This window comes from Callithrix jacchus, chromosome 1 (genome assembly GCF_049354715.1).
Source record: "Callithrix jacchus isolate 240 chromosome 1, calJac240_pri, whole genome shotgun sequence".
NCBI lineage: Eukaryota > Metazoa > Chordata > Mammalia > Primates > Cebidae > Callithrix > Callithrix jacchus.
In genome coordinates this window covers 100,521,342-100,546,773 of record NC_133502.1, presented here as the reverse complement: position 1 = coordinate 100,546,773, position 25,432 = coordinate 100,521,342, and the positions used below count along the sequence as shown (strand labels likewise).

The 25,432-nt window shown below is 38.0% G+C and overlaps 1 long non-coding RNA gene across 3 annotated transcripts in view; it reads left to right on the top strand.

The window, feature by feature from the left end:
* The window catches only part of LOC118154488 (uncharacterized), a 73,798-nt gene that overhangs the window by 14,362 nt on the left and 34,004 nt on the right, over positions 1–25,432 (top strand). For 2 of the 3 annotated variants that reach the window (XR_004744429.3, XR_004744430.3), the window contains exon 3: positions 23,540–23,674. This is a non-coding gene — a long non-coding RNA (uncharacterized LOC118154488). Of the gene's footprint in view, positions 1–398; positions 23,675–25,432 lie in introns of all 3 variants that reach the window. The other variant, XR_013526510.1, reaches the window with a different exon arrangement.

The window sequence follows — 25,432 nt, the reverse complement described above, 5'->3', positions numbered from 1 at the left end:
CACCTCTTGAGTTTCAGAGTTATTGTAGAAAAGACATTAAAAAAATAAGAGTTGCTTCTAAGCAGGACACTGAATTTTTTGTTTTCTGAAATTCTATATAAGAATTCAGAATATTTTTACTTAAATAGATCTGCTCATTAATAACAATTTACAAGAAAAACATTCAGAATCTCTGTTTCATGACAAATGTATGTTTAATGTGAGAAACAGGCTAGGAAAAGATAGGTAACAAACATGCTTCATGTTGTGAGTTAGGCCAAGATTTTTTCAAGATTCATGGAAGCAAGTTGTAGGGCAGTTCTAGGAAGATGGTGGATAGGGACAGGGCTGACGTGCAGCTCGCACTTGGACAGGACAGAATAGCATGTGGAGACTCACACTATCAACTTTTGTTCCAGGAAGCAACACAGGAGCAGACTAGGAAAATCAAAATAATTCACAGATCCTTTGAAAGAAACAGCTGGCCACTGCAAATTCCGCAAGACATGCAAAAATCTCTGGCACTCTCTTGCAAACACCACCTCCTGGCTGGAGGCCAATCACCAACTCAGGACATTACAGCAACTCATGGCAGAACAACCCTGCTCCAAGGAAGGAGAAAACAACAGCTAATTCTACTACCTACAACATCCTGGCTAACCAGTGGTCCTGAATCTGTCTACATGACAACTTTACTGCTAGCAGAATCAGCATCCAAGAAAGCCAACGCACTAAACATATCTACAACCAAGGACTCTGTCAGTCTACTTCACTTCCCTGCCACTTACACCAGAGCAGGTGCTGGTTCCATGGCTGGTAGACCTGAAGATGGATCACATCATAGGACTCTTTGCAGACATTCCTCAGCACCAGCCCAGAGCCTGGTAGCTCTGCTGGTTGGCTAGACCCAGAAGAGCAACAACAATCGCTGCAGTCAGGCTTGCAGGAAGACCCATCTGTAGGGGAAGGGAGAGTATACTACATCAAGAGACCAGCCCATGGGAAAAAAGAATCTGAACAGCAATCATTGAGTTCCAGACTTTTCCACTGAAATAGACTACACAAATGAGAAGGAATCAGAAAAGTAACATTGGTAATATGACAAAACAAGTTTCTGTAACACCGCCAAAAGACGACACTAGCTCTGCAACAGTGGATCCTAACCAAGAATAAATCTCTGAATTACCTGATAAAAAATTCAGAATGTTGATTATTAAGCTTCTCAAAGAGATAGCAGGGAAAGGTGAAAAGCAACATAAAGAGATTTAAAGACAATATAGGATATGGATGAAAAATGCTCCAGAGAAAAAGAAAACAATCACAACTTCTGGAAATGAAAGATATACTTAGAAAAATACAAAATGTACTGGAAAGTTTCAACAATAGAATCTAACAAGTAGAAGAAAGAACTTCAGAGCTTGGAGACAAGGCTTTTGAATTAACCCAATCAGACAAAGACAAACAAAAATAATCTTTAAAAAAGGCTAGATGTGGTAGGTCATGCCCATAGTCCTAGTACTTTGGGAGGCTGAGACAGGCAGATCACTTGAGCTTAGGAGTTCAAGACCAGCCTGGTCAACATGGCAAAACTGTCTCTACTAAAAATATAAAACATAGCTGGGTGTGGTGGCACATGCCTGGAATTCCAGCTACTCAGGTGGCTGAGGCATGAGAATTGCTTGAACCTGGGAGGCAGATGTTGCAGTGAGCCAAGATCAAAGCACTGCTCTAAAGCCTGGGTGATAGAGTAAGACTCTGTCTTAAAATAAATAAAGCCTCCAAGAAATTTGAAATTATGTTAAATGGCCAAACCTAAGAACAATTGGTATTCTGAGGCAGAAGAAAAATCTAAAAGTTTGGAAAAGATCCTGGATGAGGAGAGATCCAAGATGGCTGACCACTAGCAGCTCAGGCTTGTTGCTCCCAGTGAAAGCACAGAGAACAAGAGGACACCACACTTTCAGACGAATCTTTCTTGCACAAGGACTAGGAGATTCCCAGCAGAGGAGCCCTGCAGGTCGCCAGCATGTCTCTTGCAGCCGGCTCTGCGGTTTTGCCGGTGCCCCAGCGCAGCAGTTCTTGGTGCAGAGTAAACGGGACTGGTTCCCCTTTTGGCTGATGTTTGGAGCTGATTGAAGAAGGGATTCAGGAGGGAAGCCAGACGGGAGACTCCCAGACAGAAGAGCACCAAGAATCTTGATGCCGCTGTTTTAGCCAGCGCAGTGGGTTGCTCACATTTCAACCCTGGGAATTAACAAGTTGGACGTCCACTAAGAGACCTAATTTAAAAGTTGGTAATTACAAAGACGACAGGTGGATAAATTTACAACAATGGTAAGAAACCAGCGTAAAAAGGCTGAGAATACTCAAAATCAGAATGCCTCTCCCTCTAAAGAGGATCACAGTTCCTCATCAACAGGGGAACAAGGCCTGATGGAAAATGAGCGCATTCCAATAACAGAATTAGGCTTCAGAAGATGGATAATAAGAAACTTCTGTGAGTTAAAAGAACATGTTCTAGCCCAATGTAAAGAAACTAAGAACTTTGAAAAAAGATTTGACAAAATTCTAACGAGAATAGACAATTTAGAGAAGAATATAAGTGAATTAATGGAACTGAAGAATGCTATACGAGAACTCTGAGAAGTATGCACACGTTTTAACACTCGAATTGATCAAGCAGAAGAAAGGATATCAGAGGTCGAAGACCAACTTAATGAAATGAAATGAGAAGACAAGATTAGAGAAGTAAAAGTAAAAAGGAATGAGCAAAGCCTCCAGGAAATATGGGTCTATGTGGAAAGACCTAATTTACGTTTGATAGGTGTACCTGAATGTCATGAAGAGAATGAATCCAAGCTGGAAAGTATTCTTCAGGATATTATTCAGGAAAACTTCCCTAACCTAGTAAGGTGGGACAATACTCATCTCCACATAATACAGAGAACACCACAAAGATATTCCTCAAGTAGAGCAACCCCAAGACACATAATTGTTAGATTCACCAGGGTTGAAATAAAAGAGAAAATTCTAAGGGCAGCTAGAGAGAAAGGTCAGGTTACCCATAAAGGGAAGCCTATCAGACTTACAGCAGATCTCTTAGCAGAAACCCTACAAGCTAGAAGAGAGTGGGGTTAATATTCAATATCCTCAAAGAAAAGAATTTTCAACCCAGAATCTCATATCCAGCCAAACTAAGCTTTATAAATGAAGGAAAAATAAAATTTTTCACGAACAAGCAAGCACTCAGAGATTTCATCACCACCAGGCCTGCTTTATAAGAGCTTCTGAAAGAAGCACTACACACAGAAAGGAACAACCAGTATCAGTCATCCCAAAAACTTACCAAAAGATAAAGAGTATCTCCATAATGAAGTATTTATATCAACTAATGGGCAAAATAGCCAGCCAGCATTAAATGACAATATTAAACTCACAAATATCAATATTAATCCTGAATTTAAATGAATTAGATGCCCCAATCAAAGACACAGACACATAAACTGAATTAAAAAGTCAAAACACATCGGCACTCTGTATCCAGATCCATCTCATAAGCAAGGACAACAAAGACTCAAAACAAAAGGTTGGAGGAAGACTCACCAATCAAATGGAGAGGAAAGAAAAACAAAACAAACAAACAAAAAAAACAGGAGTTGTAACTTTCGTCTCTGACAAAATAGACTACAATAGTAACCAAGACTAAAAGAAACAAAGAAGGACATTACATAATGATAAAAAGATCAATGCAACAATAGGAGTCAATGATCATAAATATATATGTACCCAATATAGGGGCACCCAGATATATAAGACAAGTTTTCAATGACTTATAAAGAGACTTGGACTCCCTTACTAATAGTGGGAGACTTTGACACCACATTGTTAATATTCGACAAATCAATTAGATAGAAAATTAACAGAGACATTTATGATTTGAACTCAGACCTCGAACAAGTAAACTCAGTGAATATTTATAGAATTCTACACCCCAGGTCCACAGAACATACATTTTTTTGTAGTATGACATTACACCTATTTTGAAAGTGACCACATAAATGGAAGCAAATCACTCTTCAGCATTTGCACAGCATTTCACAGATTTAAATGAAATATTGGTTGGCTGTTTGTTATTTTCTTTTCTTATTCCTTCCTGTCTCTGCTGTTAAGCACAATCATCAGCATAAAAGAGGTTTCTAATACCTATTTCTAGATTGCATTCCAGCCTGGGCAATAGAGCAAGACTCCTGTTCTCTCTCCCCATTTTCTCTTTCTCTTCCTTTCTTTAAAAAAAAAAAAAAGATGCTGGATGAAATCATCGAGGGAAACTTCCCTGGCCTTGCTAGAAATCTAGACATCAAATACAAGAAGATCAATGAAAACCTGAGAAATTTATCACAAAAAGATCATCACCCAGGAACATAGTGATAAAGTTATCTAAAGTCAAAACAAAAGAAAAAATCTTAAGAACTGTGAGGCAAAAGTTTTGGGTAAGCTATAAAGCAAAACCTATCAGATTAACAGCAAATTTCTCAGTAGAAATCCTACAAGCCAGAAAAGATTGGAGTTTTATGTTCAGCCTCTTCAAACAAAATAATTAACAACAAACAAACAAAGAATGTTGTATCCAGCAAAACTAAGCTTCATAAATGAAGGAGCAATAAAGTCTTTTTTAGACAAATAAATGCTGAGAGTATTTGCCACTACCAAGCCAACACTATAGGAAATGATAAAAGGAGTTCTAAATCTTGAAACAAACCTTAAAATGCACCAAAATAGAGCCTCCTTAAAGATAAATTTCACAGGGCCTATAAAATCATAACACAAAGAATAAAACAAAAAAAACAAGATATTCAGGCAACAACTAGCATGATGAATAGAGTAGCACCTCTTATCTCAATACTAATGTTAAATGTAAATGACCTAAATGTTCCACTTAAAAGATACAGAGTGGCAGAATGGATAGGAATCTATCAACTGCATATCTGCTGGCCTCAAGAAACTCACCTAACACATAAGGATTCACATAAACTTAAGGTAAATGGGTGGAAAATGTTATTCTATGCAAAGGGACACCAAAAGAAAGCAGGATTATTAGCTATTCTTATATTAGACAAAAGAGACTTTAAAGCAACAACAGTTAAAAAAGACAAAGAGGGACATTATATGATAAAATATTAGTCCAACAGGAAAATATCACAATCCTAAATAAATGTGCACCTAACACTAAAGCTCCCAAATTTATAACAATTACTGCCTGACCTAAGAAATTAGATAGATGGCAACATAATAAAAATGTGGGGATTGAACACTCCACTGACAGCACTAGACAGGCCCTCAAGACAGAAAGTCAACAAAGAAACAATGGGGCTTACACTATAACCCAAAACAAATGAACTTAGCCACTATTTACAGAATATTCTCCCCAACAACTGCAAAATAAACATCTTTTCATCAGCACATGAAACATTCTCCAAGATAGATGATATGATAGGTTCCAAAACAAGTCTCAATAAACTTAAGAAAATCAAAATTATATCAATTATCTTCTAAGACCACAGTTGAATGACACTGGAAATTAATTCCAAAAGGAACCCTCAAAATTATACAAATATATGAAAAATAAATAATCTGATCCTGAATGATCTTTGGGTAACAATGAAATCAAGATGAAAATTTAAAAAGTATTTGAACTGAACAAGAATAGTGACAGAGCACTATTCTTGGGACACAGCAAAAGCACTGCTAAGAGGAAAGTTCATAGTAATAAATGCTTACATCAAAAAATCTGAAAGAGCACAAATAGACAATCTAAGGTCACACCTCAAGGCGCTGGAGAAACAAGAACAAACCAAACCCATACTCAGTAGAAGAAAAAAAAGTTCAGGCTGGGCATGATGGCTCACGCTTGTAATCCCAACACTTTGGGAGGCCAAGGTAGGCGAATCACAAGGTCAAGAGATCGTGACCATCCTGGCCAACATGGTGAAACCCCATCTTACTAAAAAAACAAAAATATTAGCTGGGCATGGTGACATGCGCCTGTAGTCCCAGCTACTCAGGAGGCTGAGCCAGGAGAATTGCTTGAACCTGGGAGGCGGAGGTTGCAGTGAGCTGAGGTCATGCCGCTATACTCTAGCCTGGCACCTGGTGATGGAATGCGACTCTGTCTCAAAAAAAAAGAAAAAAAGGTTCAGCGCAGAACTAAATAAAATTAAACAAGAAAACAAAAAAAAATACAAAAGAAAAATGAAACAAAAGCTGGTTCTTTTAAAAGATAAACAAAATCAATAGATCATTAGTGAGATGAACCAAGAAAAGAAGAGATAAGATCAACATAAGCTCAATTAGAAATGAAATGGAAGACATTATAACAAATATCATAGAAATACAAAAGATCATTCAAGTCTGCTGTGAACACCTTTACATGCACAACCTAGAAAATCTAAGGAGATGGATATATTACTGGAAATATATCACCCTCTTAGATTAAATTAGGTGGAAATAGAAACTCTGACAGACCAATAACAAGTAGCGAGATTGAAACAGTAATAAAAAAAATTGCTAACAAAAAGTTTCAGGATGAGATGGATTCACAGCTGAATTCTATGAGGCATTCAAGGAAGAATTGGTACCAGTATTACTGAAACTATTGCAAAAGATAGAAAAAGCGAATCCTCCTTTAATCATTTTATGAAGCCAGTATCACCCTAATTCCAAAATCAGGAAATGGCATAACAGAAAGAGAAAACTACAAACCAACATCCCTGATGAACATAGATGTAAAAATCCTCAACAAAATACTAGCTAACTGAATCCAACAGCATATCAAAAAATAATCCACCATGATCAAGTGGGTTTCATACCAGGGATGCAGGACTGGATTAACAAAAATAAGTCAATAAATGTGAAACATCACATAAACAGAATTAAAGACAAATCATATGATTATCATAATAGATGCAGAAAAAGCATTTGACAAAATCCAGCATCCCTGTGTGATTAAAATCCTCAGCAAAATTGGCATAGACGGGATATGCATCTTGGTAATAAAAGCCATCTATTGCAAACCCACAGCCAACATTTGACTGAATGGAGAAAACTTTAAGGCATTCCACCTGAGAACTGGAACAAGACAAGGATGCCTACTTTTACCACTTCTATTCAAATAGTACTGAAAGTCCTTGCCAGAGAAATCAGACAAGAGAAAGAAATAAAGGGCATCCAGACCAGTAAAGAAAAAGTCAAACTGTCACTGTTTGCCAATAATTTGATCATATACCTAGGAAACCCTAAAGACTCATTCAAAAAGCTTCAAGATCTGATAAATGAATTCAGTAAAGTTTCAGAATACAAAATTAATGCACACAAATTAGTAGCACTGCTATATACCAACAACTACCAACCTGAGAATAGAATCAGAAACTCAGCCCATTTTACAACAGTTGCAAAAAAAATAAAATACTAAGAAAAAAACCAAGGAGGTGAAAGATCCATACAAAAACAACTACAAAACATTGATGAAAGAAATCACAGATGATACCAAGAAATAGACACACTGAATGCTCATGATTGGGTAGAATCAACATTGTGAAAATGGCCATACTGACAAAAGCCATCTACAAAGTCAATGCTATTCCCATCTAAATATCATCACCATTCTTTATAGAACTAGAAAAAAACATTCTAAAATTTGTATGGAACCAAAGAAGACCCCACATAGCCAAAGTAAGACAAAGCAAAAAGAACAAATTTGGAGGCATCACATTACTCAACTTCAAACTATACCACAGGGCTTTGGTTACCAAAACAGCATGTTACTGGTAAAAATATAGGCACATAGAACAATGGAGCAGAATAGTAAACCCAGAAATAAAGCCAAATACCAACAACCAACTGACTTTCAAGAAAGCAAACAAAAGCATAACATGAGGAAATCACACCCTATTTAACAAATAGTGCTGGAATAATTGGCAACCCACATGTAGAAGAATGAAACCTTACCTTATATGAAAATCAACTCAAGATGGATCAAAGACTTCAATCTAAGACCTGAAACTGCAAAAATTACGGAAGATAACATTGGAAAAACTCTTCTAGACATTGATTTAGGCAAAGAGTTCATGACCAAGAATCCAAAACTAAGAGCAACAAAAACAAAGATAAGTAGATCAGACATAATTAAATTAAAAAGCTTCTGCACAGCAAAAAAAAAAAAAAAAAAAAAAAAAATAGAAGAATAAACAGACAACCCACAAAGTAGGAGAATATTGTCTCAATCTGTGCACCTGACAAAAGACTAATATCCAGAATCTACAAGGAACTCAAATAAATCAGCAAGAAAAAAAATAATAACCCCATCAAAGAATCAAAGAGTGGGCAAAGGACATGAATAAACAATTATTAAAAGAAGATATACAAATGGTCAACAAACAAATGAAAAAGGGCTCAACATCACTAATTTTCAGGGAAATGCAAATTAAAACCACAGTGAACTGCCACCTTACTCCTATCAGACTGGCCATAATTAAAAAATAATAATAAAATAGTGGATATTGACATGAGTTTGGTGAAAAGGGAGCACTCCTACACTGCTTGTGGGAATGTAAAACTAGTATAACCACTATGGGAAACAGTATGAAGATTCCTGTAGAACAACCATTTGACCCAACAGCCCTGCTACTGGTTATCTATGAAGAGGAATAAAGGGCATTATATGCAAAGGACATTTGCATGCATGTTTATGGCAGCACAATTCACAATTCACAATTGCAAAAACATGGAACCAGCCTAAATGCTCATCAACCAACAAGTGAATAAAGTAAATATGGTATGTAAGTATACACACACACACACACACATATATGTATGCATACATATATATGTATATATATACACATATATATGTCACCCCATTTGTGTGACTGACACCCTTTTCCTTTTGATACCCTTTACTTCCTTTACTTCCCTTTGAGGCCCTCAGTAACAGTTAAGATTTTATGGTTGCAAGCATTAGAAAAGACTCTAATTTAAATAAAAAACAATTGTTTGGAATATAAATATACATGAGAACATAAGGGAGTGATATAAGAAACCTTCATTAGAAAGATATGAAAAACCGACAAAGCATGAGGGATGCTTGCTGAACAAACATGGGAAGAACAGGTACAGGGAGAGCCTCAGTGATCCATGTATCAGGAACTAATAAATAGATATTTTAGGGAATGGCTGATTGCTGGGATGAGGCAGTTTCTATTCTTCATCAGCCTTTTGTAATTCTGGGAAAAAGATCTGATTGGCCTAGATTGGATCACATGTTCCCTATTGGCCAGGGAAAGGCAGAAAACCTTGACTGACAAACGGAATCAATCAGTTATTGCAGTGTAACAAACCACTCCAAAACTCAATGGCTTTAAATCATGCTAATTTATTTCCCACCTGCAGTTTGGCTGGTGAACTGTTGTTGTAAGCTGGGCCCAGGTGTGTGGCTCTGCTTAAGGATGTGGGGCAGATGGGAAAGGTGTGCTATCCATACACATTCCTTCTGGGTCCCAGGCAGCATCGTGGTGGCTACATGGGAGAGGCTTTTCCTATGGAAAAGTATAAGAGTGGAAGCACATTTGAAGCCTCTGCTTGCATCACGCCTCTTGGTACCCCACCGGCCAAAATACACTGCTTTTTGTGGGAATGATGGCAGAATCAGCTGATAAAGGAAATAGATGGAAGAACATGTGAAGAAAGGAAGACAATAATTAAAGTGGGGCAATTATGCAAGAATCAGATAAATAATTACCCCCCAAAAAATCACATATATATATTTTTTAACATGAAAAGGATTCTTGGTGGTAAAGAAATGAGGTCAACAAATGCCCAGATCCTGAAAGGCCTTGTTCTCACCTGGCTCTTATGAACGGCAACTTTAGGTGGTTCCTCTCATGGCACTTTCATATACCAATAAAACACCAAGAGCCATGAATATAATCTTCATGGAAAGGATGTGACAAGTATCTTTAAGGTAAAAGTAGACCTGGTCAGATCAGAGCTATATAATATAGCTATATAAAATATATATCACAGTTACGTCAAAGTAATGCATCTATTTTTAGGAGTAGCCCTGAAAATGATTGTGATTACAGTATATTAAGACAGAAAAATCATATAGGAGGAGGGATTGTTGCTGTTACTTGCTGTACGATAATCCTTGACCATCCAAGCAACTGATAAACTAGTCCAGAGCAACAAGTTCATAAACTAGTCCAGAGCAACAAGCAATATGTGTCTTTATTTGAGGTTTACGAAATACAATCATGTCAAGAAAGGACAGAGTTCTCTGGCTCTCTCTGTTGCTCAGTTCAGCACTAGCCATTTCTGAAGCATTATTCTAGTGGATAGCAGTGAGTGTTCCTGTTTTATAATACACCCTGCCTGCGAAATACTGATGAAACATGAAGGACATGCTAATTTAGCAAATCAAAAGGTCTCCTGATGCTGGTACTTAAACCTAGACTGGGGTGGCTAAATAAAACCATATATTCAGATTCTAGGGCTTTATTTGTGAGGGTTCTCATTAAGTATGTCTTTGTTGAAGCCCTACTTTCTATTTCTGTTGTGAAACTCCAGAGTGTTCAAGAGAGTCTAAGGTTTATGCAGGTTTAGAATCTACCTAGTCTGGTGCTTTATCTGACATGAACAAAAGGACACCCAGAGTGAATGATGGTGTAGCTTTCTTCCCAGTGTCACACAGCGGGTTTGCCTTGAGTCAGAACTTAGACTAGGACCTGATCTCCTGTCTCTCAGCCCAGTGCGTATTTCCCTACACCCTACTGTCTCCTTCATGTGAATACACAGAGGTATCATGCTGATCTCAATTTCTGGAGTATGAACATCATCCCTTCCACATTTAGGAACCTTAATTCTCTTCACCCTAAAGCACATATAGCTTCAGATATGTTTGCATATTTATATCAATCTAATTGCTCAAGAGTCAATCTAGTCAATTAGCCTTTGGTTACTGAAAGAGTGATTTAAAACTATTTTTAAATGAAACCTGTGAATCCTTTGCCATATAGGCAGAAAGTAAGAAGTCAACAGGCACTATGATGACAGAGACAGCAGCAGGTCCAGGGAAAAAAGACTTACGGAGTGAAATCATCAACCTTCAAGGGAATGTGAATTGAAAGCCAAGACTGTTAGTAAAAAGAAAAACATATAAAGTAGAGGAAAGAAGAACAGAGGGGCATGGGCATGAGGTGGGAGTGCAGAGGGCTTGAATTGGCTTAGACAGCCCATCTCTCAGCAGGTCAGCACTCACAGGTTGGCACACAGGATAAGATAGGGTGAGAGACAGCCACCGAAAAGAAAGAAAATGCTCTTTGGGAAGGGAAGATATGCTTAAAATTAAACACAGGGGAGGAAAAGTGTGTTTAGAGTTTTCTGAGATGAGATTCAAGGCTGAAGTCATAGTTTGGCAGATAAACCAAAGAAATTTGGTTTCCCTTGGAAAGATTTATGTCTTCTAGGGTTGAGAAATATGTCTGGCTGCCAATATTTCATAGAGCAACACAGAAAGAAATACTACCTACTTTAGTGTTTGGCTTGGGACTTTTCACCTTTGTTTGGCAAGATATTTTTCATTTTGAAAGAGGGAGTGAGAACTATTCATGTCAGCTCCCTATGAAGATCTCAAATCTCTTTGCCTAAGTTATCTAATGGTTCATAATGTTTAACTTACCTATATATAAATATTTTAAATGGTAGATTAAATTAACAGAACCTGTAAAACTCATAACCTTTCTGTTCCAAAATTCTTTGAGATAACATTGCCATCAAACAGAACTGAAAGAAATGTAATGAAGCCCTTTGGGAATTTCATGTAGTAGTTGGAAACCACAAAATGTAGGTCCAGTTCTGCCATTTGCTATTTTTATGACCTTGAGGAGTTACTCAACCTCATTGTGCCACCGATTTCTTATCTATTATGTGGAGTTTATGAAAGAATTTACTTCACGGAGTTGTGGAGAGTATTGAATGACTTAAGCTCTTAGGACAATGCTTGGCACTCAAAAAGGATTAATTGTTATTACCACATTTTTTTGGAATTTCTGAGATATCTCAATTTCAACTATTTTTTTTTTTTTTTTTTTTTTGAGATGGAGTTTCGCTCTTGTTGCCCAGGCTGGAGTGCAATGGTGTGATCTCGGCTCACTGCAACCTCCGCCTCCTGGGTTCAAGCAATTCTCCTGCCTCAGCCTCCTTAGTAGCTACTACAGGCATGCACCACCATGCCCAGCTAATTTTTGTATTTTAGTAGAAACGGGTTTCATCATGTTGACCAGGATGGTCTCGATCTCTTGACCTTGTGATCCACCCACCTCGGCCTCCCAAAGTACTGGGATTACAGGCATGAGCTACTGCGCCCGGCCAATTTCAACTATTCTTTATTACTATAGTCATATTATCATGAGAATACTCTAAAATGACAACTAGCTACATTTTTGTATTATCTTTTCTACGTGGAAGTGGCAGCAAAGTTTTTCTTTTATTTTTAAATCAGGTTATGTGTCTTTATTTGAGGTTTACGAAATACAATCATGTCAAGAAAGGACAGAGTTCAGCCAATGTTCCTGAGTGCTGTGAGAGATGGGAAGCAATGGAGAGGAAAATTTCTTCCAGTCTTCTCCAGCTCCAAACCATGTCAGCCACACTGTTGTAACTGCTATGAATTATCACCGGCGCTTACCAACTCAGAGTTTCATGTCCCTGTTTTCCTATTCAGAGAGACATTTTCTCCAGGCATAGTCATCCAAATACACTGGCCATAATCTCCCCCATAACTTGTTTGCCAGTATATCTTCCCTTCTCCTTCTGCCTTTCTCTCCTGTCCTTTCCCAGGCCTTCTCCCTCTTCCTTTTTGCCAATGTCTCACCTTTCCTCCCTCCCTCCTTTCCTACTTCTTAAAGTCTTTGTGTCTCTACTGTCCTCCAGGCACTATGTTGTTCTGTTCTCAATTCCCCAACCTTAACCTATATCCAAGTATTATCTAGACAGATGCTGATTTCTTTGCTTTTCCTTCTGCCTTCTCTTTATCTTCCTTTGTGCCTTCAGTGTCCTGTCACCCATCTCTTCTGCTTTGTTCTGCTTCTAGCTCTTTCTCAACCATCTTTACTATTACATAGAGCACATGGAATAATGGAAATGTAGTCAATAGATGGAGCTTGAACTATAGGTAGGCAATCTAGGCTCTCCTCCTGGTTCTTTTATTTGCTGTCTAAGTGACCATAAATAAGGCACTTAATCCAGCAAAGTTTGCATCTCCACCTATGTACACCATGTGCTCTGAGTGCTCATGCTCATATGAGGCAGTATAAATCAGGCAGCAAGTTTAACTTCTGTAAATTCCTACTTACTTAATGACACTATTGCCACCTTCTCCCTGGCAGTCTACATATCCTACTCGTTTTCAGCCTATAAATGTCATAGCTTTTACTTTCAACTATGTAATCCTTCCTGTTGGTCATTATTTCACCCCTGATCCTTTTCTCCCAACCTCAACTCCTCCTTCTTCCTTTATATGCTGTTTACACCAATAATTCTAAATCACTCAGAGTTTGCCACATGTGACAGGCTGCTTCTCATCCCGTGACCTCTCCTGAGCTGTTCTTGATGCCTTGCATCTTTCTGGTAAACATTTATTACACCTCAAAACTTAGCTATTCTTTATTATGTAAAATCCTCTCTGTGAGAGGCATCTATTTCTATAATTTTCATTTTTCATTCAAAATTGTTCATGTTCATATCTGTCACTCCTATTACACTTTGACCTTCTTGGAAGAGGCCTTGGCAACCTCACATCCTAGGAAAGTGCTGGCACATTCTTTCTATGTCTCAAAAGCAATTGTTGAATTGAACTCTCTCCTTTTTTAATTATGTGAATGTAGACTTACACTAATTTTGCAATTCTACAACTTGGATTCAAGCTCCAGTCATCTATGGATTTTGGATATCTGACCTTGACAATGTCATGTAAGCTCTAAGAGAGTCAGTTTTCTTACATATATATGGGGGGCAATGACAACTTCTGTTTATTGAATGATCACTATTTGTCAGAGTTGCATATTTGCCTATTTATCTTTTCACATTTAATTTTTACATCTACCCTATGATGTACCTATTATTATTCCCGTTTTACAAATGTGAAACCCAGGGCTAGAAACTCAAAAACTAAAATAGCCTCAGAACTGGAATCCTTGCCTCCACTCTCACTGTTCATCAATCTACTTTGTTGGAATATTAATGGTGATCTTCTAAAATCATCAATACTGTCATACCCTTTGCAACCCCCACCCCTGCAGTGGTTTAACTGCATAGAGAAAAATCTAATCTAAATGTCCTCTTATGTCTTATAAGCCCCACAGGATCTATCCACTAATTACCTCTTTGAATTTATCACACACTCTGTTCCCCTTCTTTCCCAGCACTCAGGGGCATTAGCTGAATTGCTTTTCCTGGCCCAGGTAAGCACTTCCCTGCCACAGGACATTTGCATTTTCAGTTTTTTTCTTCTGGGAGCATTCTTCCAATCGATCTTTCATGGCTGGCCCCATCTTCTCATCTATCTTAGCTCAAATGCTGCCTCCTTAGCTTTTCCTGAAACCCCATCCCATTTAGCCAGGCTTTATTACTCTTTTTCATAGCCATATTTGATTTTTGAGAGCCCTTATCAATCTAAAATCATCATTTACTTATTTATTGCCTGTCTTCTATATTCTCAGTGCACAGCATAGCAGATTCAACACATCTTTGTTAAAGGAATGGACTGTCCAGAGTAAGTTCAGATAAGAGGATGGAACAGTATTTGAACCCAAGACTGTCTGACTCTAAAGTCCATGTGCTTAACCACTGCATTCATTCCCTGCCTCAGCCATTAAAATACTGAAAAGAAACAGTAGGCTAACATGAGGGCATGGTTTGTAAACTCCAAGGGTTATATCAGTGTGAACGTGCAGTTTTGGCACTCTCTCCTCTGCTGGATGCCATGTGCTCTCAGAGTGACAATGTCCTCTGCTGGATGCCACATGCTCTCAGAGTGACAATGTCCTCTGCTGGATGCCACATGCTCTCAGAGTGACAATGTTAGGGAAAAAAGGATGTTGTCTACAATAAATTCTTCAGCTGACATTCCTTTAAGACTATGGTGACATCTGTGAGAAGCTCTTCTCTTTTCTTCCCATATTAGACTAGACCCTTGCCAATCCTACCTTGCCTTCTACACTCTTTACCTTGCCTTTCTTGCTGCCATTAAAGAAAGATATACTGAAAATCTCCCATTTATTCTTAATTAGCTGACTTAACACACTCTATTTTTATGGCGATTTTAGGCCTCTGTTTAATTCCTAACTATGCCTCCACAGGACTTGCAGTAACAAAATCCAAATTATTTCTAGAATTAACTAACTTCCATTATAGATTGGAAATAAAACTGAGGTAGGTTTGTTCACCTGAAATCAACACTTAAATCATACAGCCAGTTAACAGCAAAGTGAAAACTTGTGTCCTCCAATGCTTGTTTTCTAAAATTTGTTGACTTAATTTTTTTTAATTGTTGATAGAGTATCATTATATAAATTTCCAATGTGATTATGCTTTAGTGCAAAAAACTCTTTACATCCAACCCAAAGTGAATGTTTATTCTATGGTGTACAAATAAGGTAGTAACCGCTATATTTTATCTTTGTATTAGTAAAGCCCCCAAACTTCAAAGGCAAATAATTTGTTTCAATATCACTGGCATAAATTAATTTCCCATGCACTGCATTCCTTTGAACTCTTAATCTACAATCAGCATCATTTTAGGATTTGCTAAGATCAAAAGTCTGTCTAGAACAATTAGCTTGATTTAGTCATTCTCCAATGTATGTACATATACCAAAACCTCATGTTGTTATATATTATACAGTAAATATATACAATATTAATTTGTCAACTGAAAATAAATAAACAGAAGTCTCTAGAACCACCCAATATGTAGATATTTGAAGAATTCTGTTGTTTTTCCAAGTAAAACATAGAGTATATATCTGAAACCTAGTAATTGCAAAAGTTACGTTTTGTTTATTTTTAAATTGTAAATATGTATTTTGGAAGTAGGCTGCAGCTTCTTTATGCTTGATTATTTTGAATCTGCCCCGCTGGTGTCTCATCATGCAAGGATGAAAAACTGAAATGAAGATGATATAGCTAATGCACAGAGTATTATTCTTTAGGGATACAATTGTCTTAGCAATTAGATCATAGAAATTAAAATACGATTTGTGATGTTTTCCTGAATGCCTAAATCATTTTTTCTTGTTGTTGTTCAAAGAAAACAAGTTCTTAGTCATACAACAAATAGAATGAGTGGTGGGAACTGAAAAGGAGGAAGGCACAATTGCCTGGTCTTCTATGTCTCTTTTCAAGATGGTTTTCCTGGTGCTGGTATACATATCAGCCTACATATACACACCGTACTTTCCACAAGTACTCAAGTTTTAAGCTTCTCTAAACTGCTTCCTTACAATAAATTTTTTAAAACTCCCCCTCTCCATCATTTTTAGTCAAAGAAAACAGTTTCTTCCCTCTATAGAAAGTAGATTCTAAAGTTGGAGTTGTAGATCATTGCTATTACCAACACATAATGCCATTTGGAGCACATTAACCCTAGAAGTTTTCCAAGTTTACAGTGTCTACTTGAATTTTTTCAGTGAATATTTGTCATTTCATTCAAGAGAAGGCCTATCGGTAGTCATTTAGTCAAAACTACCGCAGTGATTGCTACTTGTACAGAAAATTATAAAGCTGCCACAGGAGTCAAGCCACGATTACCAAGTTGAAATAGGCACTGCTTTTTGTTAAGTATTGGGTAAGAATGAAGCCTTAAATTTGGAGGAAACTGAAGATCATTCTTTGGTCAGAACCACATTTTCCAGTTTTCATTTTCTCTGTTTTATTTACACAAAAATACATGATGAAATTTCATAGAAAGCACCTATGAAGAACACCCACATTATGATTCTTGCATTCTAATAAAAGTCTTATTCTAGCTTTGGGGCCCCGAAAATGTCTTTTTGTAAACATTTGAAAAGCATAAAAAAGAATATTGAAAAACATTAACTGTGATTTTTTATGCCTCATCATGATTTCACATATGTCAACTATCCAATGAAAACAATATATTGAGATGATTGTGACATATTCAATCCTACTACGTTCACCAGAGCTTATTGGGAGGCAAGTTAGCATGGAAATAACTGCTTTGTTGGAGAGAAAGCCTTGTTTCAAGTTTAAAACTCTATAAATTAAGCTTTTATTTATACAATTCTGTCTTACTTTCATTGTCTCTAATAGACCATAAAGCTTAGTATATTGCTAACTATAGAAATGACCCCTCAGAGACTAGTTGGATGTGTATACTGAAGAAAGTAAACACAGTTTCTTAAAGGGCAATACAATGAGGTCATACTTTGCAAAGAGATTGTAATAAAGATAGTTTTATACTACCTATTTATTTTCCTTTCCAATAACATTCTGTGAAAAATGAACTCTACTTTTAAGTTATAAGATAGCTTTTGCAAATGCTGATTTTTAAAAAGGGTCCAAATTACTGCCTACAAGGGAAGAATTCAGCCTACAAGGGAAGAATTCAGCCTACAATGATCATTAATACATGATTAAAACTAGATCTTCTCATAGCAAAGTATATTTTATTTTCTGTTTGGAAATAAAGCATAGAAGATTCTGTAGTTGCCTCACATTGGCAAGAGACAAGAAGTTTTAAATCTGTGGCCTCTCTTTTTAAGTGGTGAAAGATGACATGAGTGGGTAGATTTTGGAGGGCTAACCCACTCTGAAGTGATCCGAGTGTGTTGACAGAACCTTACTAATTCACTTCCCTGAGATCAGCAATAAACAAGACTTCCTGTAGAGCACGTTTAACCACCACAAGAAAGGATTCATTTCTGGTTGGAAACCATCATAAAATGTTTCTTGTCCAAGTTTAAATATAGTTCTTCAGGGTTTAAGGCCACATTGCTAAAATTTGGTCCCTGTGAATTTTCCTGCATCAGTAAAGAAGCTATCTGTATCCATCATTTTGAAGATAGGAGTACCTTTATTTGATATGTGGAACAGGAGCTGGAAAATAGATTCACACTTACCCCAGGCTTACCAAGCTGATCGGAAAGCAGGAACCTACAGTTCAGCTATGTTGAAGAAATATTTGTCAAGATTGTAGTTCACTCAGACCAGAAGTTATATACAGGGAGAACAGCTAAATCAGGAAGGAGCATGTAAGGATTGTATAGTTTGATATGCTAGGTGTTAAATACTCAAAATCAGCCAAGTGGAGAAAGCAAAATGGAAGCATCACTGCAGTGCTGAGAGTTATTAGAGCTGTATTCAAACCCCAGTTTTGCCTTTTTCTGACTATGAGACTGAGCAACTGTGTTTGTATAATTTGTTTAAAATACGAGCTTTTCACACCTGTTAGCCCGGCACTTTCGGAGGCCAAGGCAGGTGGATCAGAAGGTCAGGAGATTGAGACCATCCTGGCAAACATAGTGAAACCTTGTTTCTACTAAAAATACAAAAATTAGCCGGGCATGGTGGCGTCCGCCTGTAGTCACAGTTACTCAGTAGGCTGAAGCAGGAGTATCACTTGAAACCAGGAGGCGGAGGTTGCAGTGAGCCAAGATTGCACCACTGCACTCCAGCCTGGTCAACAGAGCGAGACTCTGTCTATAAATAAGTCATCTCTTCAGAGGTTCTGTTCAGGAGTTCCCACTGCAGGCACTAATTTCAGGCTTGGCCATATGACTGGCTTAGATAAGTGAATATGAGTAAAGGTGACAAAAACCAAGTCCAAAAAGAAGATTTAAGAATCAATCCATGATTTTTTTTTCACTGTTCTTTTCCCCCTGCTATGAAAACAGCATTTTGCAGAGAGGGTCAACTCCTTCAGCCTGGATCTCAGAGTAAAGGTGCCTTGTGCAAAGTGCCAGGACCAAACCACAGACCTACAAATGATATTTATTATGAGCTTGTCTTGTTGGCAACTGAAATTTGGGGTTATTTGTTACCACAGCATAATTTGCCAAAACTAATACAAAAAGTTACATAAATCTCTCTATGTCTCAGATTCCTTATCTGTGAAATCAGAGTAAGGTTACTGTGAAGAGGAAATAGGGTGACATTTGGATATTTAGCATTTCCTTAGCAATATCTAGCAATTAGTGATCATTGTTATTCAATGGCCCTGGATGAAAATCTGTAAAACAAAGCATAAGGAATTCAGAAGAAGGACTAAACAGGAATTGACAAAAACCACAAGGCTAAGGGTCTATACAACTAGATATTGGAATTTGGCTAGAGACATGAGTAACAGATTCTTGGGGGTGAGGTAGAGGTAGATAGGAGCAGCATATATGACATTTGGTCATGGCTGACACTTTCTGTGGCACATGTTTTATAAAGGCTTCCAATGGAGACCAAATTCATCTGAGTACATAGTCAGATCCAAGCTGCAGTGGGGACAAATACATAGATGGGTTATTAGGAGTTACTGAAATGAGGTTTGTATGAAGCACATTGTTCTAAAACAAACTCCCTTGTTTGTTCCTAAACAGATTTTTTCCCACTGTTAGGTTATATGAGCACATTATGGATAGGTCTAAAATTTACAATGACAAAATTCTTTCCTTTTGGCTTGAGGTCTACAGTTTCTATAAAAGCTATATCATTTATGTGGCTAAAATTATTTTTTAGACAGAGAATGAACCCTAAACAGATATTAAATCTGTTAAGACTGAAACTTATATTCTTACAATGATAGAGTTGGTTTTGATGAGCAGTGAAAAAGCATAATGTTGCTACTGTTGCTGCATTAGCCATATGAGTTTCTGCCCATAGACTGGAGGAGGAAATCGATCAATTATTTGTCCTTAATATAGAACATCAAGAGAAGTTCAACTGGGCCTAACTTGTTACGTCAAGGTAGATGCACCCTACTACTAGAATGGTTTGTGGAGCCAGACACCCAGTGCCAGGAGTCCAAACCACCATTCATTCAATATATAGCAATATTGACATCACATTAGAATCACCTGGGCAATTAAAATTTAGGCACTACTTATAATTAAAAACAATCTGGAGGTGGAGAACAGCAATCACAATTTTAAAACAAAACTCATCAGATGATTCCAGCATGCAACCAAGTTTGAGGACCATTGAGTAAGAGGTAGAGAAGTCCAAGGGTAAGGAGAGGCCTGTAGAGAGAAGTAGCTGACAAACCAGGATATACAGAGAAGTGGAAATGGAGAAGGCTGACCAGTGCCTGTCAGACTTCAACATGCATAAAAATCACCAAGGGAGCGGGAGGGATCTTCTTAAAATACAGATTCGGATTTAGTAGGACTGTGGGAGAAACTGAGAATCTACATTTCTAGCAAACTCCCAGGTAATGCAATGCTTCCAGTCCAACTGGACTACAGTTGGAGTAGCAAGAAACTAGAGTAGACAAGTATGAGTGGTTCCAAGTGAATCCTAGACTAGTAATGCCTGAGTGCCCACTTTGAGTTTGTATGGGCAAGCTAGAGTTAGTTAAAAAGACCAGAACAGAATTGGATAAAAAAATGATGGCATGTGCCAGTAGGAAGACTATAGTGATTCCTCATATATGACTGCTGCCATAGCTTGAATTTATCCTGGCAGTCTTGTCAGAAGACAAAGAACTGGAGTTGAGTTGCCTTGTATTAGATGGCACACATGGGGCTAGAAATTAAATGCAGAGATATGAGCCTTCTGAAGTAGTAAAAGATAGGTGCTTGATAAAGATCTTTCTCTCAGATAGAGAAAAAGTCTATGCAGCATAGTAGCAGTGATAGGTGACAATGGCACAAACCAATTCAGAAAGCAAAATTAAATGGTTTTAAATGGTATTTTCAAAATCCCTGATGTTCCCAAGCCATTTTATTTAGCATTCAGACATGATAATAAAGTACATTGAATCACATAGTGATAATATTTCCTTTTTACCTTTCTTTCAATCCTTCTGGTCAACTTAAAGGGAAACAAGTATTAGCTAAGGATTGTATGTCTTTCGCACCTTCAGTGCCTGCTAATTACCCACTTTAACAACAACAAAAAGAACAATCCTCAAGCTCAAAACTCCAACGGGCAAATGTTTTGGTTATTTTTATTCCAGTTTTATTTGTCAATGCTCTCTACTTCCAGCAAGTGATACTTTTTTTCATTTCTGTTAGTAATATATACTTTTCCTTCAACATAAATTTAAGTAAACAAAGTTAATTTCCTTAAGTAAAATATTAGTGCTACTACAATCTTATGCAGATATGACAAAAATCATAAAGGTAGTATTTGAATTGCTGAAGTTTGAAAAATACAGCTTAGAACAAACCAGAAGCTAGATTAAAATCTGTGCTGTTTAGAAGTATAGGCCCTCACAAAATATTTGCATTGATTTATTTAGTGAAAACCACACATAATATAGGCTTATAAAGGCAAAAACAATTTAATCAACAAATATTTACTGAAACAAAAGAGCAATTTTTAAAATTCAAAATGTTTTACTTGTTTTGTCTTTTTTGTTCTGCATGTGAACAGTTCTGTGGGTTGACATCAAATAATTTACTAATGAAAAGATTCAGCAAATATAAGAAGTGTTTTCCAACGTGTTTCTTTTATTTTGAGATCCTGTGTACATTTAAAAAAGAAAAGTCAACTTACTTTTCTTTACTATGTTATTCAAATTAGTGGTTTCTTTCTCTTAATTCTTTAGCCTCTCATCATCAAGCATTTTCATAGCTGCTTTTCTGATATATATGATATATACCTTTACCTAGTGACTTAGCAAGCCATCTACCATGTGGTTTTGAGAACTTGCCTTGTCATGTTAAACATAAATGCAAAAAATAAGTTACAGATTCTTGGGTTAGAAAATTCCATAAGAAACGATTTTCTGCTCCTATATACATTCAATCACTGGACTGTTTTTTTTTTTTTTTTCCTTAACTTTTAGTTCCTATTGTCACACATATTGTACCAAAAAATTTACATAATTGTACAGTTTATTCAACTCCCCAATCTTTACCTCTGAAGATTTGTTTTATATCAGAAGGATTTTACCTAGAGTAATTTTAACACATGAATCTTCCAGGCCCTACCTCTTCCATCGGCTTATTTGATGGTAATGGAGATGTGGATTAGTAAAAAGACAGAACTCTCACAAGATGGGGACCTATTTCCCTTGAAGATGGGGGGAACTCAGCAGTCTGGACACATTAGGCAGGCTAGTGGGGTGGGCTCACCACAACCATTAGCAGGCATCGATTTGCCTGAGGATGTTGTTGATAGGAATAGTTAAGAGTTGGAGTCAGAGTATGTTATTGCTAACATAACAAATCACATGAACTTGTTGGCTTAAAACAAAGTGATCTTTTTTTTTTTTTTGAGACGGAGTTTCGTTCTTGTTACCCAGGCTGGGGTGCAATGGCGCGATCTCGGCTCACCGCAACCTCCGCCTCCTGGGTTCAGGCAATTCTCCTGCCTCAGCCTCCTGAGTGGTTGGGATTACAGGCACGCGCCACCATGCCCAGCTAATTTTTTGTATTTTTAGTAGAGACGGGGTTTCACCATGTTGACCAGCATGGTCTCGATCTGTTGACCTCTTGATCCACCTGCCCCGGCCTCCCAAAGTGCTGGGATTACAGGCTTGAGCCACCGCGCCCGGCCCAAATTGATCTTATAGTTCTGAAGTCAACAGTCTGAAATGGGTCTGACATGGGTAAAGCCAAGGTATTTGGCAATGCTCTGTTCCCCTGGAAGCTCTAGGAGGGATTTTTTCCCTTTGCCTTTTCCAGCTTCTAGATGCTGCCCTCATTCTTTGGCTTATGGCCCCCTTCCATCTGCAAAGAGGGCATTTTTTTTTTTCAGTCCAATCTCTGTGTTCATCCTCACATTTCCTTCTCTGACTATGCCTCTTCTGCCTCCTCATTCATGTTTACTGGCCTATCTAGATAATCGTGGATAATCCCAATTTAAGGTCAGCTGATCAGTAACCTTAATTTCATCTGCAAACTTAAATCCTCCCTCCCATGTAACATACATATTTACAGATTCTAGGGTTTAGGATATGGAAATCTTTGGGCTCCATTATTTTGCCCACCACATAGAGATAGAGAAAGAAGGGAAGGCAACACAGGATTGGTCCTAGAGTTTATTGTTTGTTTGTTTGTAACGAAGTCTTGCCCTCAGCCTGGAGTGCAGAGGCACAGTCTCGGCTCACTGCAACCTCTACCTCCCGGGTTCAAATGATTCTCCTGCCTCACCAGGTAACTGAGATTACAGGCATGCTGCTACCATGCCCGGCTAGAGTTTATTATTTTCTAAGTTACAGTGAATGGCCTCTCATTGGTCAAGAGGGACCATGGGCTGAAAGAGAAGGGAAAGCAGTGTTCACTCTAAGATGCATGGATACAAAAGTAATACTGCTTTTATTCCAATCATGTAGGGACACAAAATGGGGAAACACCTTGTTTCTACTTCTACAAGGAACCAGACTGCCATCTCTAGTGCATGCATCACAGGTACCCAGTGGGGCAGTGGAACAGCAAAAGCTACACCATGATGGACCACAGGAGTAATGGTAAGTTATTAATATTTAACTGGTTTTCAGAAGCATTGTGGGGCTTGGCCATAGGCCATACCAGAAAGGACTAAAAAGTAAAGTAAAAGCATGGCAGGTAGGCCTGTTGATTGACTAGATCAATATATGAGACTGTTCTGGAACTTTCTAGAAATAATTACAAGACTACTTCAGGGAACTCAGGACGAACAAGCAACAAAACAGAGTGAAAGTTGTAAAACAGAATTTATTATGCTAATATTGTTCCATTTTTTATAGCTTTCTTAGGACACCCAGAAGATACTTAGGTTATATTCAGGAGATAGAATATAACAGATTTATTTGATAGAATAGTCAAGCAAATGACTGGAGAAAAGAAACACCTTTTTAGTTCAGTGAAGTAATGCCAGTCAGTGAATCAAGGGGCCCCCCTGTTCATCTGCGCACCTGATTTTGGCTTTATTACTCCCCGAATCTGAATTAACTTAACAATTTAACTCTCATCTCCCTGTCCAGTTGCTTGATTTACTGCCTTACACCAATCTAATGTGTCTAAGTTTAGTTGTTTTTTCAGTTAGGCAGAACTGTTTGTGCTTTCAGAGTTGAGGTCTTAGACCTATAATTATGTGCTTTAGGCATTTCCAGGCATTTGGATATTGTGGTGGGTGCTGTGGAGGCCTACCCAAATCACCCCCTTCCTTTGAGACTGAGGCGTTCGTTTTAAGAGTTTCCAAGTTGCCTGCTAATAGCTCACAGGGGAATTGCCCTTTGTGGAAAGGAGTTCCCTGAGCAGCCTCACCCAAGGTTATGCTTCCTCCCTGGAAACAGCCCATGTTCAAAGACTGGCTATTGTGGAGGCACAAAAGCCTTCCCCCCTTGTCCCAGGAGATCTATGAAGGGCCACCCCAGCTTCAGAACACTCCTCGTTACTGATTGAGGTCTCTGTTGTGACTCTATGATAGTTTATCTTCTCCCTCTGCCCAATCCTTATTCACTTACAAGTGTAGTTCCTGAAAACATGCATTTCCCACATTCAGATTTCTATCCATAACAGTGTTTTCAGGGAACCTGAACTAGAAAAGTTAGTGTGAGGATTGGTCAATGGAGGCAGACTCTAAAACCAAACTTGGGAGATGGGTCACTTCCTAGCTATCAATGAGAACCCATTGTTATAGGCAGAGTTCCGGAAGCTGCGGCATGCAGTAGTGGTGCAAATATTACAGCTTTCGCTAGTGGTAAACTGAGATGGAGTGTGGGAGTAAGGAAATGCATTGGTGGACTCAATATCTCAGGCATTTGAGAAGTTCAAAGGGAATAGTAATGAAAAAGGACAATGGGATTAGATGGCTGTTGCTGGGTACAATGTATGCGGTGGAGAAAGACGATGGAAGACTGAGGTGGTTAACCACCAATGCAAGGCAAAAGTCTGAAAATGTAGAGGACTTCCAGAGCAACAATTAAAAATCCTCTTCTGGTGCTGGAGAGTGGAATACATAAAGATTGGTCCTAGAATTTAATTATAAGATAACTTATATCTTATAAATATAAATAAATAAGAAATTATAAGAACTCCAGAGAATTTTGAATTTCCAGGCCCAGCAATGTTTCTGGGGAGATCCCACAAAGGTGAGGACCCTGATAGAAAGGAGTGGAGCCCTGAGGCTTTGGATGAGACATTTGGTCAATGCATTCAATAATCTTGCAAGCCCAGTACCTCTGAACCCTCTGGGCCTGCAAAAGTAGCCTACTCCCCACTATTAAGGTCTGTCATTCCCACTT